At 42.7% G+C, this 19919-nt stretch overlaps 1 long non-coding RNA gene across 1 annotated transcript in view; it reads left to right on the top strand.

The window, feature by feature from the left end:
• The first annotated feature begins 4073 nt into the window (after positions 1–4073).
• Positions 4074–19919, top strand: part of LOC122172340 (uncharacterized) — a 49358-nt gene continuing 33512 nt past the window's right edge. The window contains exon 1 of the long non-coding RNA XR_006172562.2: positions 4074–4276. This is a non-coding gene — a long non-coding RNA (uncharacterized LOC122172340). The remainder of the gene's footprint in view (positions 4277–19919) is intronic.

Here is a 19919-nt window from a genome sequence, read left to right as displayed (position 1 = left end):
ATCAATTAAAACCCAAAATATACTTACTGTAATAAAATATATTGAATGAAATTATCATTAACAGTGACCAGTAGAGAATAATGTCATGAAATGTACATATAGCATATTGGGTAGGTGGAAGTGTTGCCCTATGTAATAATGTAAGTCAAATGCACTTTAATAATTTATGCTTAGCATTAAAAAATGTATATTTTCACTGTAATACCTGTACACAATTAAGTAATAAGGTGAAGTGTCTCCTCTTTTTTTTAAAAGCCTAACCTTTGCCAGCAAATGGGGAATTGCATTACTAAATTGAACAGTTACAAGAAGAACATGATAGATAACAATAGGGGGGAGGGATAGCTCAGTGGTTTGAGCATTGGCCTGCTAAACCCAGGGTTGTGAGTTCAATCCTTGAGGGGGCCACTTAGGGATCTGGGGCAAAAATCAGTACTTTGTCCTGCTAGTGACAGCAGGGGGCTGGACTCAATGACCTTTCAGGGTCCCTTCCAGTTCTAGGAGATAGGTATATCTCCATATATTTAAAAAAAAAAAAAAATTTGCCATTGTGTTTTACAACTTCTCCATTAAATCAACCTTCAGGCCATGCTCCTAAAGTCCCATTAGAAACAGGGCTGGCTCCAGGGTTTTGGCCGCCCCAAGCAGCCCAAAAAAAAGCCGCGATCGCGATCTGCGGCGGCAATTCGGTGGAAGGTCCTTCGCTCTGAGCGGGAGTGAGGGACCATCTGCCGAATTGCCGCCGAATAGCTGGACCTGCTGCCCCTCTCCGGAGTGGCCGCCCCAAGCACCTGCTTACCAGGCTGGTGCCTGGAGCTGGCCCTGATTAGAAATCATGTCACCTGACCAAAGCTCCTTGTATTTGCATCCAGTCTGGGAATGGGAATTGAGGATAGTTTTACACTGACACTATCATCCAAGCCTCTAAACCAGAGGTGGGCAAACTACAGCCCGTGGGACACATCCGGCCCGCGGGGCCGTTCTGCCTGGCCCCTGAGTTCCTAGCCGGCCCTGGCCCCTCCCCTGCTGTCCCCCCTCCCTGCAGCCTCAGCTGACCGTGCTGGCAGCATGGCTGGCTCCAGCTTGGCGGTGCAGCTCAGGGGCAGATTTACAAGTGAAAACAGGGTGCCCTGGCCTGGGGCCCCCCAACAACCGGGGGACCCAGGGCCGGGCACTTGGGCAGCTCAGCACTGGCACACCCCCTGTGGGAGGGTGGGGGGGAGAAGAGGCTGCACTGCAGGGGCAGGAGAGCAGGCGGTGTGGGTGGCAGGAATGCGGCCGGAGGACTCAGGAGGAGCAGCCGCCAGAGAGAAGTGGCACTTCGAAGGGGAAACCGCTGCTTCTCTCCGGCTGCGTGGCTGCCCCTGCTCCTCCTGAGTCCTCTGCCCATGTTCGCAGGGCCACATTCTGAAAGGGGCTTCGGGGGGTAGATGGGGGTGAGGTCCCAGGGGGGGCAGTTAGGGGCAGGGGGTCCTGGGAGGGGGCGGTCAGGGGACAGGGAGGGGGGGTTGGATAGGAAGTGGGGTCCCGGGGGACAGTTGGGGCAGGGATCACGGGAGGGAGCGGTCAGGGGACAAGGAGCAGGGAGGGTTGGATGGGTCGGGTATTCTGAGGGGGGCAGTCAGGGGGCGGGAAGTGGGAGGGGGTGGGGAGCAGCCTGTTTGGGGAGGCACAGCCTTCCCTACCTGGCCCTCCATACTGTTTTGCAACCCTGATGTGGCGCTCTGGCAAAAAAGTTTGCCCACCCCTGCACTAAACTTTTTAATTTGAAAAGGACCCTATCAATTTGATTTTTTTGTTGTATATTTACATAAGAAATCCAGTTTGCAATAGAGCACCTTTCAAATAACATGTAGTGAATTTGTGTGTAAATAAAAAAAAAAGTAATTGAAAAAAGTTTAAAACTTTTTTTCCCCCTTTCCTTGTCTGTTTATAAGGATCTTTTTCTGCAATGGAACAACGAAGACCCCAATCCTACATGGTGATCATTCAGGTAGGCCCATTGTGGAGCTCATGGAAGCCAAAGGGGCTACATGCCTGTGCAGGATCCCCCTACTGTGGATCATCATGCAGGATGAGGACGTGACTAGGCACCTAAATTTGGCCATCCTCGGGGTAAACATTCAGATAGGTGCCTAGTGGGATTTTTCAGAAGTGCCTAAATAGGTGAGGCACCTAACTCCCATTGACTTCAATGGAACTTCGGTGCTTAAGCTGTTAGGCACCTATTGGAATTTTCAAAAAGTGCTTTATCTCCATCTTTAGGCACAGGAATACCTCTGAAAATGTAGCCCTGGGGCCCAGATCCTCAAAGGTATGTATGCGCCTAACTTTCATTGTTGTTCAGTGGGTGTTAGGAGTCTAAATACCTTTGAGGATCTGGGCCTGCATGACAATACTCAAAGGGCCCAATCCAATGGCTGTTGAACTCAGTGGAAAGATTCCTATTGGCTTTAATGGGAGTTGGATCAAGCCCAATGCACTATGGAATTCACAAAGCAAAGATGCTGATGGGAGGCGGGGAGCTGGGAAATACAGTGTTAGTTTAAATTTTTAGAATTATAGTCATCTAATTATAGTTGGTGCAAAAATTTCAGGCAGAAATGCAATTTTTAATTTAACAATGCCCTTTTGGGATCTGAATACTGAAAAATGGTGCCATTAGGATCAGTCTGTCAGCTTTCTTCATTTGCAATTAGTGAGAACTTGGAAGCAAATGTGAATACATTCAACTAAACAGTCAAAGCACTACTCTGATCTGTTCTTCCTGATGCATGCAGGGAGATACTCTGAACATTTTATAGCCTTGATATTTTATGAACTTATTTCTGGCCTACCATCATTCCCAAACGTGTGGTGATAATGCAGTAGTGGCAATTGATGAGCACAGAATATTAGCAAGACGAACTCCTGATATATATTGAAAAATATGGTTGACATTTTAAAGCTGCCACCTCTATGAATCCTTGTGCTGAGGAATCTACATTAGTTTTTCTCAACCCTCTGGGCCATATAATGTTCTATACTGGATACAACAATGTAGATGACAGGAAACTTTATGGCTTCTACTACTCAAGAGAAATTAATGATCCAAATTCTACCCAGTTTTAAAACTCGTTCAGATAAACCAATTTCTAAACCAGGCGAGTCATAATGTAGCCCAGGCTCCAGGCAGCCTGAACCAGTTTCAAAACCTGATGATGGTCATTCTGAAACTCGCTCAGTAAAATTGGTTTGTGATGCCTGGAATGCAATGTGCCCTAGGTCTAAACAGGTTTAAAATCTACTGAGCTGAACAGGCTTGGCTTTAAAGCCAGCTGGATTGAAGAGGAAACTTTCCCATTGCAGGCAGTGCAGGCCAGCCCTATGAGTTGGATTTGAAGTTTCCAATGCATTTTTCTGTTCGCGTGAAGGGTAGCCCACCAGAACTAGTGGCTCAGGTAATTCAGTGCTTCAAACCAGTAGAATCCTGTACAGGCCAGAAGCATCCATGCAGAGGCCCTGTGTCTCTGCACTGTCTCCCAGCCCTGCCTATGACCCTCTGTCAGCATTGTGCCTACTAACTCCTGTCCCATGAATAACAGTGGGTTGAGGAGGATCCCAAGTAAATCAGTGCTGATAAGCTTTTTTACTTGCAGAAGTCCTATGGTATGAGTAAGGTATGATGCTGTAGATAGAAGAGGTGGGGCTGGAACGACTGTTGCTATTCTAGCTTCCTCTTTTCCTTTCAGGTGGAGTCTGAACCCTCTAAAGGGGTTTCCATGGTGTTAAGGAATCAGGAGTGGATACAGCCTCCCAATTCAATGCGTGAACTATACCAAACTCTAGTGTAATTGTGGTATAAAAACCAAAAATAAATACAAAGAGCATGATCACTTCATATGTCCACAAACTTAATCTTATGATACTCTGCTTACAGTAACAATTATGATGCATAATAATGCAATGAATACTCCATTTTCATGGCTTTTTTTAATGTGTGGGAGAGCAAGCAAATGAGGGCGTGAGGAAGCTACCTTGCAGGAGTCTTGAAGCTTGGTGTAGGCTTCTTAAATGAGACAGACAGACACCTGGCAAAGGGAAGCAGTAGGTGCTTTAAGCAGCTGATTCCTGATATAAAGAGCCTGAAGTAGTTCTGGGGGTGGCTGACTCTGGAAAGTCTGTAAGGGAGCCAGCTCTGTCCAGCACAGCTGCAAGCTAAACCCCAAAGCAGGTCAACTCATAGGAACTAATAAAAGGACTCTGAAGGAACCCTTTTGCTCACCTGGGCTCTGAGGTAAGAGAGAAGCCTTTATTCAGGTGTTTGGGATTCTGTGAATGACTAGGGGAAGTTTTGTTTTTGTTTGTTGTTGGAACATGTCCCCCTCATCTCCAAAGGTGCCAGAAACGTGGATTCTTGTTAAAGAAAACTTCTTCCCCAGAGCCTTCTGGTAGGGGAGGTATGGGGCCAGGTGAAGGAGTGGCCTGTCTCCTCCTTTGTCCTCCTACAGAATATCATTTTCCATAAGTTTAACAGTCTATTGTGAGCATTAGAGAGAAGGTGGGTGAGGCAATCTCTCTGACTGGGCCAAATTCTGTTGTTGAGAGAGGTCAGCTTTCGAGATACACAGAGGTCTTCTTGCAGTCAGCAATGTGCTGGAAGAAGAATCTGTTTTGTTCAACTTGTGCTTTCCTCCCTGATTTGATATGGTTTGTGACACTCTCTCTGCTTTTCCATGAGAGACAGTCCATCCGCTGCTGAAAAGTGTCTTTATGAGCAGGAGAAAGATCATGCCTTTGCATATATCTGTATGCTTTTTGCATTTATCAATTCCAATTGTAATTTTTACCAGGTACCTTATTTATTGTGTACAGAGTGAAGTGCCCCCAACAAACAGAAGACAGCACCAGCCTGGACTGAATATTCAATGAAAGGGAAATTTTTGTACGTTGCTGGATTAAAATATTTCACTTTACCGGTCATCTTCTGATCTATTCTGAAGTATCAGTTGACATGGTTTCTTATCCTTACCAGCAGATAGGTCACACAGAAAGAGAGCTGAAGCTTGTGAAGTGGTTGAAGGAATTGAAACAGTAGATGTTTCTGGAATGTTTCCTTCTCATGCTTGTTCATTCTGTTAAATGGTTCTCAGGCTGTGTAACAGTTCGTAGATCATCCTCAAGAACTTTTTGCTTTCAAAAGAAATTAGATATCATCTTGGACATGATTTTGAGTTGTAGTCTAATATTGAAGTGTAGTCTCGTCTTTACTTACTATCACTGATTTCTCCCCAAACAAGTAAATAGTTCACACTTGGAGTTCAAATCTTCCTGACCATTTGGAAGCCATGGTGATATTGCAAAGTATGGTGGCCAATTCCCTCTGCCAGGAAAAGAATCCAAAATCTTTGAGGGGGGAAAAATCTTGCTTAATATGTACACTATGTAACTGTCACTTCCCTGCTCCACTTTATCACTAGTCTTTCCCCTTGCTCCTCACTGACTGCAGTCAATCTGTCTGCACAGCTTCTTGGGGATGGGATGGTCTTTTGCTGTTTGCCTTGGTGTGAATGCTGCAGGTCAGGTACCTCTTAACCTCCTCTTATTTTACTAGAGATTAGAATTGTGTGTTCAAGAATGGTCCACAGTGACTTTCCAGTATACTTGGACATGGGCCAAGATAAATATCTTAAAGTTTCTATAACGTTGAATCTAGTACACAGCCTGGGAAACCGCCAAGTTAGGTAAATTAAACCTTATACACCTCTACCCCGATATAACGCTGTCCTCAGGAGCCCAAAAATCTTACGGTGTTATAGGTGAAATCGCATTATATGAAATTTGCTTTGATCCGCTGGAGTGCGCAGCCCCGCCCCCCCGGAGTGCTGCTTTACCACGTTATATCCGAATTCGTGTTATATTGGGTGGCATTATATCGGGGTAGAGGTGTAGTTACAACCCTGGTAAATCGGAAACTGCTCCTTATCCTTATATCCCAGTGCCTGAGGTCATAACTGTCAGTGAGACTTTTTTCCAACCCCTTCCTCTAAGGGTCTGTCACTTATACTCAGAGTTCCTTTGAAGTCTAAGTATGAACACTATTACCTGGTGACTGCTAATCCAGCATAGATGATGCAATAAATTTTGCAGCTAACATACCCTTCCCAGTGTATGTCCAAATTTTATTTAGTAATGAAGGGGACACTGCTCTATTGAACAAAGAGGTTTTTCATCTCTGGTTACTTAAGGTATATTGCTTTAAATTACTCCAGGAACTTTTGGATTTTGTAACTCTAATTGAAATATTTGCACACGCACCTAGTTGGAATTATGGGCTCATTTTAAATACTGAAAAAATAAGATAAAATCTGTTACTCAAATATTATGTGAATCTGCTATTTTTTTTATCCCTTCCATTTGTGATAGTTCACCATGAAATTTGAGTAGTGCTGGGTCACAAGACCACTCAAATTTGACCTGATTTGGCCTGACTTCTGTGGGTGCAATTTCACTCATGGACTGTAGTTAAAACTGCCCCTGGAAGGGACCATTCAGAGGAAATGGCATGGCCCTCTGAGAGGGGTGGCCTTATGAGTCAAGAGTCTTGGATTCTACTTGCAGCTCTTCCACACTTGGTGATTTTATTAAATTACTTAATCTCTGAACCTTAGGTCTCCACTTATAAGAGGGACATAATCATACTTGCCTATTTCACAGGGATGTTGCTAGGCTAAAATTCATTAGTTTCTGTAAGTGCTTTGAGATCCTCAAAGTGCTACAGAAGTGCGAAGTATCCTAATGTTTAATGGTAACTTTTTTTAGACTCAAAGTAAAATGTATCTTTTGCAAACTTTCTGAAGTGCTAACAAGAGAAGCTGAGAAAAGATATCCGTATTTAATCACCCTTTCAGGATGATCTTTTTTTAAAATTAGTTTAGCAGCTGTAAATTATCAGTCTTTTTGGGTGTCTTAGAGCAACCTTGACTATGTGATTGACACATTTCTCTGAGGTAATCTTTTCAGTGCGAGTCTGCAGATTTCACAAACTCTTTTTTGTTGTTCCCATGTCAAGGTCATACAGCCTCCCTAACTGACGTAAAGAAATCTGACCCACACAAAATCAACATTATAGTTGTCCTTGACATCCTCCGGCATTGAATGTTTGGGTGTACTTTTACATAACTGGCAATTGCTCCATAGTGAGGTCCTGGAAACCATGCTTTCCTGTAAGAGATTGTACTGTTTTAAATGCCAGTCTTGCTTTATTATAGATGAATCCCTTTCCTCCACCATGCGGAGTTATTGTTTTGCATGTTTGTACTGAAAAGCAAATCATGTTAGTACTGCACAGCTTGGATGCTCCTGTTTATATTTTGTCTTAGCTGTTTAGGAATAGAGAATAGTTCTGGATGGGCACTATATTCTTTCCTTCACCTTTTCATCTGCACCACCATGATCCTGCAGATAAATTAGTTTGTGAGCTGCTGCCAATGTTGTTTTAGTCATTCATTAACTCTGCTTGCTAATGAAGGTTCTTTCTAGAATTGAATGTGCTGCCTTTCCAGTACAGCCAGATCTCTATTGTTCCAAAGCCGAGAGTGCTAACCTAGGTGCTTTGAATGATATTGCACATCAATGCTGCAGTTCTAGTGGGTTGGCTCAAGGCTAATAAAGAAATGTTATAGATGCAACAATGAATTTTTTTTTTTTTGAGGAGGGCTTCCAGAAGGAAATAACGAAAAGCATGGTTACACATTTCTCCCTGATATAACATGCTAAATTGATAGCTGACTCACTTGGTCTTTCAGCTGAGAATTAACTGACTGTAAGTGTGCTATGTACCTTGTCAGATTTACAGTCTTAGTGCCTTAGTGGCCTAAAGACTGACTTTTGAAAAAAACAGGTAATCCTGTTTTAATCCATTAAAGTGTGAGCTTTGTAATGCTTCAATAGGACAGTCCATTGTACAAATTAATACCCTAAAGTCAAAGCTATATTTCATGAATATAGGTGTACCTGCTATCTAGAATGCTCACTGAATGATGTTCTTGTTGCCTGAAATGTGTACATTATTATGGGCTATATTCTGCAACTCTACTTTGAGTAGTACTTCACTTGAATGGGACTATTTGTACAACAAATGCTGCCCAACATAAATAAGGGCTGCAGGATCTGGCTCTGCATTTTTTTAAATTTTATTTCTTAATTAGAGTGAACTAGCTTGGGAATATGCTTTAGGTGTATCTTGCAGCCATCAAAATTAATTACAGTAGCTCATTCAATCTTCTAGCTTTCTTTCATGTCCTAATATTCTTTTTTCTTTGTTTAGTAAGAGTATTTTCAGTATGCAGAAACTGGTGGTTGCCATATTTGTTTTTGAGCAAAAAATACATTAGCTAGCTAATGTGATACACCAGTAGAAACAGAAATGTGCCAATTACAGCAGTTGTCCCAACTATCAGAGTCTTATAAGTAGGGCCCTACCAAATTCATGGTCCATTTTGGTCTATGTCACGGTCATAGGATTTTTAAAAATCATAAATTTTATGATTTCAGCTATTTCAATCTGAAATTTCATGGTGTTGTAATTGTAGGGTCCTGACCAAAAAAGAGTTGGGGGGGGGGGGGGGTTCACAAGGTTATTGTAAGGAGTGGGGGTTGTGGTACTGCTACCCTGACTTCTGTGCTGCTGGTGGGGGCGGCGCTGCCTTCAGAGCTGGGGAGCGGCAGCTGCTGACTGTGAGCCCAACTCTGAAGGCAGTGCCACCATCAGCAGCACCACAGAAGTAAGGGTGGCATGGTATGGTATTGCAACCCTTACTTCTGCGCTTCTGCTGGTAGGGTGCTGCCTTCAGAGCTGGGCACCCGGTCAACAGCCACCACTTTCTGGCCACCCAGCTCTGAAGGCAGCGCAGAAGTAAGGGTGGCAATACCATGATCCTCTTCCCTCCCCCCCCCGAATAACCTTGTGATCCCCCTGCAACTCCCTTTTTGGGTCAGGACCCCCAATTTGTGAAATGCTGGTCTTCTTGTGAAATCTATATAATATAGGGTAAAAGCACACAAGACCAGATTTCACGGTCTGTGACGTTTTTCATGGCCGTGAATTTGGTAGGGACTTACTGATAAGGATACGATTTTGGGATATGGTCATACTTATTTTATGTTGTATTTTAAAAATAAGAGGAACACAAAGCATGAAACCATTCTCATCACTACAACAAAATGAGGTAAAAGGGTTAACATTTCCAGGGTAACTCCATTGACTAATGGTAAGGGGTGCTTTTGACCCAACATGTTTAGTAGCCATAATAGAACACGGAAGCAGCATAAAATATGCCAACTAGTAAGATTTATTTATTTCTCCACATTTCATTCTATAATATATGTGAGAACAATAGTATGGTCTGAGCATTGTAGGCTATTGAAATTAGGAGCCTAAGTATCTCTGAGGATCTAGACTCCAGTTATAGGCCCACAGGGGCAACTCCCAGTTACAGGTACACAGGGGCAGCCACCAGTTTCAGCCATTCTTTTGGTCTCGTGCTGGTCTGCTTAGGCTCCTGAGTGGCTTGCTGATGGATCTGGCTTCTTTCTCTGTTCTGTGTAATGTTTCTCTAGGTCACCCTTTCTTTCTCTTCCCAGCGAGTATCCGTATTATCATTTGATGTGGAAGTAGTGTTGGTGGCATCCCTATAGTGTCCTACAAATGTTCATTGTTGTCATCTTACCATGTTGGATACATTAGACGTATTTACTTTCTTTAGAATTTCTGGTCTTGCAAAAAACTCTTTTCTAACGGACTCAAAAGATCTTCTGCGGATATTTTACTTTAGAATGAGCTGATCTTATCAACTTCTGTTGTAGATTTCCATCACTTTGCTCCATAAAGGAGGACCGACATGATGCGGGTGTTAGATACTGACACAAAAATACCAGTTTTTATCATGCTATTCTTCCAAATCTTTTTGAGTTTATGAAAGTAGTTTGCTACTTTTGATACTTGTTGCTTGACCTATAGCACAGTGTCCTCATCATTGCTAGATTGGTAAAATGACTTCTGGTGTTTCTGCACCTACTGTGACTTGCTTTTGGAACATTGATAGCCATATAGTTTGTCTTCCCTTTGTAGATAAACAAACCATCTTGTTTTGCTGTGTCTGCCAAAAGCTGGGTCTCCTTCAACACATCACTTAATGGAACTAAGGAGGCCAATGTCATCAGCAAAAACAAAGTCACCCAAGTGTGCTTTGTTATTTGTCCATAAAATTCCTCTGTTTCCTTCTGCAGTTACTTTTCCTTGTGACATAGTCAAAGATCAATCCAAAAAAACAGTCGGGACATGATACACTTTTACCTTACTCCAGTTGTCACTGCAGACCATTTTCTGATGTCACTGTCTCTGACTGCACATTCAGCATTATCACATCTCCGATTACTCTAATTTATTGTTTGCTGGTATGTCATAATATGCTATGATTTCCCAAACACTGTCTCTGTGTACACTGTCAAAAGCTTTACAGAAATCTATAAAAGTTATCCAAAAGGTGCTTGCCTTCCACACTTTATTCTATAATATATGTGAGAACAACAGTATGTCTGTACATTGTAGGCCATTGAAAGTAGGACCCTAAGTACCTCTAAGGATCTGGACCCCAGTTACTGGTCAGTTTCTTTCTTCATGTTTCTTATGTCCAGCTGTGGCATTGCAAAGGGTTTGACTTTTTGCAGACAGCCTTTTTTCAGTCCCTGAGTGTGTGTGTGTAAGTAATTACAGGTTTAAAAGGTTTTTGAAAAACAGCAGTACACAATTAGCATATCAAGCCCTAAAATGAAATTTTACATTTTGTGGATGTGTTGAGATTACCTTTCTTTCATCCTCTACACAGTTTGTAATCATTAATTAAAACAACACAAAACACATACAATGAATAGTAATAAAAAAGAATTAAGTCACCCTTAATTTAATTGGTTTCACCTTAGCATTTAGCAGGGTAATGGGGTATAATTGCTACCTACAATCATTGATGTCTAATTTTGCTTTCTAATTAGTTCATTTTTAACTTAAACAGCCTTTCAGAAGTGAGTAAAATGGAAGTAGGTATGCAGCTCTTTAAAAATCCATATTTATTTGAATGTGGCATTTAAGCAGTAATGAGGATATTTGAATGCCCTGAAGATACAAAAGTGACTTAATGAGACTTCATGGTGTTTAGAGGTTCAGTAATTTTGGTTTTATACAGTACAGCAGTAAGACTGATACAGGAAAAGTAATGCAGTCTTCAAGATGCATTATTCTCACAGGCTATTTTAAGAACCCTTGGTCCCTTTCCATCACCACCATCACACCTGAAACACACTTTAAAGCATACATTTTAAATAAAACCATTCAAAAACAGGCTAAGAAATGTAGTGCATTAATGTTCTAACCACTTACCATTCACAGATTTAAATTAGCAATGACCTGAACCCCAAACCCTGGATCCAGCCCTCCCTCTCCTACCTCCCGTCCCCCTGTGCTCCTCTTCCCCCCCTCCATTTGGATCCTGATCAGATTTGAACCCATCTGGATAATGTGCTGAATCAAAATCCTGGGTCTGAAAATCCCTTGACATTAAAGAAGCTAGAATCGAGACCTGAACTTTGCCATCTCTAGTTTAAATTTGGATTTAATCAATATCCAAATAAGTTGGCATATTAGTGGGCATCTATCCACAAAGCCAGATCACAAATGAACAATTTGGTAGTGTATAGTACCATTTGCTGTCTCTAATTAGGAGAGAGCTGCAGGTCTGGAATAGCAAAGGTTTTGGTGCATGTCATTCAAATACATCAGCAGAGAAGAAGGGTCTTTTTGCATTCTTCCTGCTCCTATGGTGTCTTCTAGCCAGTACATTATTTACATGTGCTTTTAACTTTCCTAAGCACCAGAATTATTTATCAGTATTTTCTGCCTTCTTCCACAATGAAGTCAACCATCAAACAATACAAAAGCACGAATCCCAAACATTCTCCTCTCAAGAGAGAAACATTTTCCTGTTCTGTCATTTGGAAACATCAGTCCTATTTATTTCGGTGGCACTAAAATGGGTGCCCCTATTTTCTTCCCGTCTGTTCTGCATGGCCAGATTTCTGAGTCCTGAATGGCATGCAATTTGTATAAATAGCCACAAGTCCTCATCAGCTATTTAGCGTCTTTGAGTTCTAGAATGTTTTAAAGCACTCTTGTCTCCTGAAGAGAGTCATGCCATGCTAATTTAGGATGGTAGGGAATATGCTGTTACATATTGGGTATTTGTTTAACTGAATGAATGGGATTATCCTCTAGACACCAAAAGTGTGCTTAGCAGCAGCAGCAACATCAACAACAAAAAGACTGAAACAGAGGAAGCCAGAATCACAGGCCAGGATCAGAAGAATAGAACTCCATTCAGAAGAACTCACATGGGGAAAAAAGTCTCATCAGTCATACTGCTGTGAGATCAGAATCTGGCTTGTGGAGTTTTTTCCTTGACCTTTTGTCCTCACCAATGCAGCAAGTTCTCCTCAGTTTGGAGTATAGGAAATAGGGAACATCTAAGGGGAGAGGATGGGATTTTATATAGTATCACATATAATTTAGATGGTAAGCTTTTTAGGGCAGGGAGCATGTGCTATTTGTTTGTATTGTGAGGAGTCTAGTGCTCTTTTGAGTCCTGTAAAATAAATTAATAATGCAGTACTTGGTTTGCTTTCAGGGATGGCTTTACCATGAGGCAAACTGAGGTGGCTGCCTCAGGTGCCAGATTGTGTGTGTGTGGGGCGCCACTAGGACCCAGAGTGAAGAAAATTGTCTGCTGCTGGTGCATATGTATTCTTTCTGCTCTAGATGCACAGAGACGGTGGAGTGCTGTGCTGGAGGAAGGAGGGCACAAGAGACATAACAGGCAGGCAGGAGAAAAGGTGAGCGGGAATAACAGAAAGCAGCAGGAGCTGCTGGGAGAGAGAGGAGGAAGAGCCTCTTATGTACCTCTCTAGCACCCCCAGAAGCCTGGACTGATTAACATCAGCTTCTCAGGGAGCTTCCTGTTTCCTGCTGCTTCCCTGAACCCACTTGAGGAGAACAGGCAGTCAACTGATGTAGTAGGAGCCAGTTAGGCCCTTAAGACGCTGATATCTTCCCTCACTCAGGCCCTGCTACCAGCCTGCTTATTTGTCCCCTTCAATTGAGTGTTGAGAGCCACTATAGCTGGCACAGAACAGCAGTCATGAGTGAAAGAAGAAAACGCCCCTCTGGGGCAGAATTCAGAAAAAGAAAGAAAGCAAAGGAAGCTTTTCTATCTAAGCAGGAAGGAGCTCTCCTGCGATACATAGACACAAATGTTCACAGTGAGCCTTCTGGCCCCAGTGAGGATGTGAGGGGTGAGGAGATGCCTGATCTTCCAGTTAGAGTGCAGGTGGCCTGGCAGCTACTGCAGCATTCATACATCCATTTCAAACCATGCACATTCCTGAAGAAAAGTGTAGATCAGAGAAGAATGTGGTGGAGGCGCAAGAAACAGCTGCTTCTGAGTTTAGTTCCTTAAGTCTAGATGATCCAGGACTGTGGACCCACTTGAGCAGTAGCCTGAGGGACTTCCTTGTACTGCATGGGCTACAGCAAGTGGAAAAACTTCATGTTCCCCAAAGACAATGAAAATAGAAGTTTCCATCCAACACATTACTGGCATGAAATCCCCAATGGTGACAAAGTGGAGAGGCCATGGCTTATGTACTCAAAAACCCAGAATGCTGCATACTGTTTTTGTTGCAAACTCTTCCAGTCTAATGTTCCAGCCACATTGAGTTCTACAGGAACAGAGGACTGGAAAAATCTGGCTAGAAATCTGACATGCCATGAGAAGACAGCAAATCACCAGAAAGTATTCCATAGGTGGAAAGAGCTTGAGATGAGACGAAGGTTAAAGGCCACCATAGATGATCAGCATCAAGAGAAGATTGCATCAGAGTCTCTTTACTGGCAAAATGTTCTGAAAAGGCTCATTGCCATTGTGAGAATGCTTGCTACCCAAAACCTAGCACTGTGTGGCATTTCAGATCAGCTGTATGTGCCAAAAAATGGAAACTGTCTTAAAATTGTGGAGCTGATGGCTGAGTTTGATGCTGTACTCCAGGAGCATCTAAGAAGAGTCACCACCCAAGAAATGTACACACACCACTACCTTGGAAAAACAATTCAAAATGAGATCATACAGTTACTGGCAACAAAAGTCAAACAGAAGATTGTGGCAGATCTGAAGTCAGCAAGATATTACTCTGTTATTCTGGACTGCACCCCTGACATCAGCCATACAGAACAAATGACTTTAATGGTGCGTTTTGTAACAACAACAGAACTTAGTGAAAATGTCCCTGCAATGGTGGCTGTCAGAGAGCATTTTCTAGAATTTATTGACACTGATGATACTACAGGAGCTGGTATGACAAATGTGCTTCTTAAAAAGCTGGAAGATACGGGAATTGCGATAGCTGACATGAGAGGTCAGGGCTACGATAATGGTGCCAACATGAGAGGAAAGAACAGAGGAGTGCAGACACAGATCCAAGAGTTAAACCCTCAAGCTTTTTTGTCCCATGCAGTTCTCATTAATTGAACTTGGTGGTCAGTGAGCAAGCATCAGCTTCTAGTGAGGCTGCTGATTTTTTTAAATGTAATTCAAAGCATCTATGTATTTTTCTCTGCATCAACTCATTGATGGCAAATTTTGAAGCAACATCTGGGAACATCCTCTCTGACACTGAAACCACTGAGTTTCACATGATGGGAAAGTCGAGTGGAGGCGATAAAGCCTATCAAACACCATATTGGGAAGATAGATGATGCCATAGTTGCCATTATGGAGGATAATGCTATGACAGGAACTGTTCTTGGGAGAACAGTGGCAGAGGAAAATGGAATCACCAGAAACATACATAACTTCAAATTTCTGCGTGGCTTAGTGTTATGGCATGACATACTGTTTGAAATAAATGTTGTAAGCAAGAGACTCCAAGTTGTTGACCTTGATATATCTGGAGCAATGGAACAACTGGACAAAGCAAAGTCATACCTACATAAGATGGTTTCATCTGTCAGTCATTTCCTTTCAATTTGATTGCAAATGAGTCAGTGTGGAAAAGTTACTTTCCCTAACGTAAGGGCTCCCAAACACACACACAATTTCAATGATCGCTTGCTCATATTTGGGGAAAGAAGATTCAGGAAGCAGTTTCCAAAACAGAATGCCCCTTTCCTTCTTTGCAACAAAGTTGCAAAGTTCACAGTTTGCACTGAGTTCTGATACTAAGGAGTTTCAGGGAATTTTAGAAAGGTGACTATCTCCTTTCAAAGTGCAAAGACTCTCTCAAGGTATTTACAACTCATCCATCACACTTTAGTGTAGAGCGCCAAGTCTCCGTACTCTGCATCCGTTTCATCAAGAAAAAGTCACAAATTTGCAATGGCTCAGTGATCTGTGGCCACCTTGGATGAGTTTGTAACTTTCCCAACCACATTGATGATGGGATTACACAGCAACTCTTGATGAATAATGTAGGGCTGCGCTGAGCAGTCCAGCCCAGCATGCTTCAATAAACCTGCAATCCCAACCTTTGCTCTATGCACAGAAGGCACTCCATCTGTTGCAACAGCCGATAACTTTTTTGAAAACTCCAAAATCTGCAACAGCCTCCTGAACAGCACCAAAAGTATCTGGGCCCTTTGCTTATCTATCTAATGAGGCTAACTTCATAAGCTGTTCATGCATATTAAAATTACTGTCAATTCTCTGTCTCTATGGTGGTAGCTGACTTGTATCTGACACATTTGTATTCTTACCTTGTGCCAAAGAAAAATAAGAAATAGTGCATAATTTCCTTTACATTTTCTTCCATGTGTCATGCATATCTGAAACTTTGTGAAACTCAGAGAAAGATGCTAGTTCATTTTTTAAAAACATTTTGTTCTCACTAAATGCCTTTGCCTCTTGCATTGACCATTATTTTGCTCTTCCTCTGTGTTTTTTGTTTTTGTTTTTTTAGTTTAGCCTGCACCAGCTCCACAGTTAGAAGGCATGATGCAGTAAGATTCTGTTTGTGCTGTCATAGCTCTTGCAAAACACATCTGCTGATTTAAAACGTCGTCTTTTTAGATCAGCAACAGTGGGATCCCTGGCAGCGCCAGAACATTTGTCAAATTTTGCTTTGTGGCATTGTAACTGGTACTGTAGTGACTGTTTAAGTTTCATTCCTTTTGTCACTGCCTTCTTTTGAAAACATAAGAGCATTAGAGTTTACCTCTATGATCAATTAAAAGATATTCATGCTCCCACTCTGCATAGAGAAAATGAATCTTTCACTTAATCATGTAATGGCAGAAGAACCAGCCACTGGTTTGTCAAAATGCTGCTTTCTACCTCATTCACTGTGCAATGGATTTAGACCTGATGTTTCAGGGTATTGAATCTCTTTGTGTTCAGTAATCAGGAGTTCTCAAAACTTCATTGCACCATGACCCCTTTCTGACAACAATGATTACTGTAGGACCTCAGGAGAGAGGACTGAGCCAAAGCCCGATCCCCACTGCCCCGGGTGGGGTGGTCAAAGCCCCACTGCCCTGGGCGGGGAGGACAAAGCCCAGGGCTTCAGCCCGAGCAGGGAGTTTGTAACCTGAGCCCCACGGCCCAGGTCCTTGGGCTTCGGCCCTGGTGGTGGGTTTTGGGCTTTGGCTCTGGCACCGGGCCCCAGCAAGTCTAAGCCAGGCCTGGTGACCCCATTAAAATTGGGTCATGACCCACTTTGGGGTCCTGACCCCTAGTTTGAGAACTGCTGGTATACATGCTAACCAAAGAAGCACACAACCACTCCCCTGAGTGATTGCTCTTCTACCTTAATACATCACCTTGCAGTTGCAGTATGTTTATCATGGGGGGGAAATGTCATGGTAGACTAAATTCTCTGTTGAGAGGCCACATCATGTGATTTGGTGGGTTGGATGTGACAGGCAAGTGGCAGCCCAACAATCTCTGCCTTAGGCATTTTAAATGAACCTAGTGCAGGATAAGCAATTGGGTAAGGTAAAACTCCATAGATGCCTAAATTGCCACCATTAAAGTCTCTTAGGCACTCAAGTTTCTGCAGGTGAGCCTGCACACAGCCACCTCGGTGTAGGTGCCCAGATGCTGTCCTCCGCCTCAGGAGGATCCTCAAACTAAGCGTCGTGCTCTCCCCCTGCCAAATCTAATCTGAAGGGCCCAATCCAGTAGGTGTGCTCAGAGCACGCCTAAATTCACACAAACTGGCTAGTAGGGTTTGGGGACAGGAAGACATTGCATCTACAACCATTAGCCCTGGGATTAGGGCACTAGCCTGGGATGTGGGAAACCCAGTTCAGCTCCTCTCGCTGCCTGATATGGAAAAAGAATTTGAACTTTGGGTTTCCCACTGTCAGGAATTCAGCTGCCTCTGGGCCCAGTTGCCTAGCAACCCAACAAGCTCAACAGGGCCCAATAAACCCTAGATAAGTTACTATGCTCCCTGAGTGGTCAGAAGAGCCAACAGAGCACCATTTAAGCTCAGCAGCACAGTGGCTTCCTGCACAGCCATTGCTCCACTCCAGCCCAAGTCCCTGCCTGCTTCTGAACTCCTGATTCCTAACTCCAGGATCTGACCATGGGCTTAGCTGCTGACTACAACTCCAACTCTGCCCTCTGATTCTGCTCTGACCACTAGGTCGCACTGCCTACACCTTGGTGTGACAGTTTGAACAGCCCATTAGAAGAGGAGAGGGGACTTTGCCCCACAGCATGGAGGTCCCCACTGGAATAGCCCCAGCAAAAGCTCCACCCACCTTCTTGGACACTGTCATGGTTCTGTCTGTGAGCTCAAGCTGCCTCTACCTTATAAAATCGATGGGGATCATGCGAAATTGTGTGGGTTCCTTAATAAACGTCCTCAAACGCATATATTCAAAGGAAGGTGCCTTTGAATATATGCGGGGTGCAGTGGTTCCTTGGGTTTGTGAATTTTTACTAGTAATTCATCCAAGGATTCTCGAACCTGGTAGCTCCTATAATGTGCTTCCTTAGGAAGAAGGCTAAGTTCTCCTGGTAAACTGACATGCAGGTAGCTTTTGACCACTTGAAAAAGGCATTTATTTCTGCCCCCATTTTAACCTATCAGGACACCACAAAGACCTTTGTATTTGAGACCGATGCTCCAGACTGCGACATGCATGGTTCTCTCACAATTTACTGGCCCTCATCAGTTGCTTAATCCCTGTGCCTTTTTCTCTCAAACTGACTTCTGCTGAGAGAAACTATGACTGGATGCCCCATCTCAAAAAGGATACAGCAGAACTGGAAAATGTTCAGAGAATGGCAACCAAGCTGATGAAGGGTATGGAACAGCTTCCATAGGAGGTGTGTCTGAAAAGATTAGGGTTCATCTTAGAAAAGAGACAACTAAGGGGGGGGATATGATAGAGGTCTATAAAATCATGGATAGTGTGGAAAAAATAAATACAGAAGTGTTATTTACCCTTTCAGTCGATACAAAAAACAGGTGTCATCTGATAAAATTAATAGGTATAAGGTTTAATACAAAATAGAGGAAATACTTTTTCATATAATGCACAGCTAATCTGTGGAACTCATTGCTAGGGGATGGTGTGATGGCCAAAAGTAAAAATGGGTTAAAAAAAGAACTGGATAAGTTCATGGAGAATAGGTCCATCAATAACTATTAGCCAAGGTGGTCAAGGATTCAGTCCTGTACTTGGGATGACCCTAAATCTCTGACTACCAGAAGCCAAAGGTGGAAGATGGATGGATCACTCCATAATTTCCTTGTTCTCTATATTTCCCTTGAAGTTCTGGTACAGGCCACTGTTAGAGACAGGAAACTGGGCAAGATGGGCCATGGTCTGAACCAGTATGATAGATCTTCTGTTCTATGAGTGGTCATAAACTTATCAGAGCCAACCATATCAGAAAGCTCTCTGATACTCACGTGATACTCTGAAAAACATGGCAGGTTTTTCACAAAGCTAGCCACACCATCTCCTTGTTATGTGTTTTTGTATTTTGCCTACATATTCAGGGCCAGACTCTGCCATCCTCCCTCACATTAAGTAGTACTTTACTCAGCAAGCCATCCCACTGGATTTCACTGAGACTGTTCATGGAGTAAGGTACTGTTTAGAGTGTGGATGGATGGTATAATCTGGTTCACAGTAAGCAGTATCATAGAATACAAATGTAGAAGTGAGAAAGGGGATATTATTAGTACCTCTAATTCTTCAATCTACTAAACATAGTTCCTTATAGTATATTTCCCAGTATTCAGCATAGTTTTGAATGTCTTGCACAAGGAATTTTTCACACCTCTCCATGGAACACTATCTCACTGTCTGGTAGTCTCACCGAGTGCAGCCTGCTGAAATAGTGGTATGAACAACACACACCAATTTAATTTATAAATGGGATCTACAGAGAGAGAGTCAGAGACTTAATAACCAAGTCCTGCCATGATGCTTATCTTCACGAGCGAGGAGAGTGATAACTCATGAGTGGCATAGCCAAATGTTCGTGCTCAAGAGTCTCTTCATGAACTAAGACAAAAGAAATAATAGAATCCTGTTATCACTCTGCATTCCCGCTCTATCTCTATAATATTAGGCCAAGATTTTCAAAATAGATCTACGTTTTTTGAAGTGATTTTAGATGCTTTTTTTTTGTGATTTTAGATGCTTCAATTTTGGGTGCCCAACTTGAGACCCCTTAATAGGACTTGATTTTCAGAGTATTGTTGTCCCATGTTTTCTAAAAATCAGGCTCCTCTAAGGTCTCTCAGGTTAGGCACCCCACAACTGAGGTACTAGAAATTACTAGTCACTTCTGAACATTTAGTTAAGCTATTAAAGT

Source organism: Chrysemys picta, chromosome 5 (assembly GCF_011386835.1).
Source record: "Chrysemys picta bellii isolate R12L10 chromosome 5, ASM1138683v2, whole genome shotgun sequence".
NCBI classification, from domain to species: domain Eukaryota; kingdom Metazoa; phylum Chordata; order Testudines; family Emydidae; genus Chrysemys; species Chrysemys picta.
Note: the sequence above shows the minus strand (reverse complement) of the source record. Positions and strands in the feature narration are given on the sequence as shown.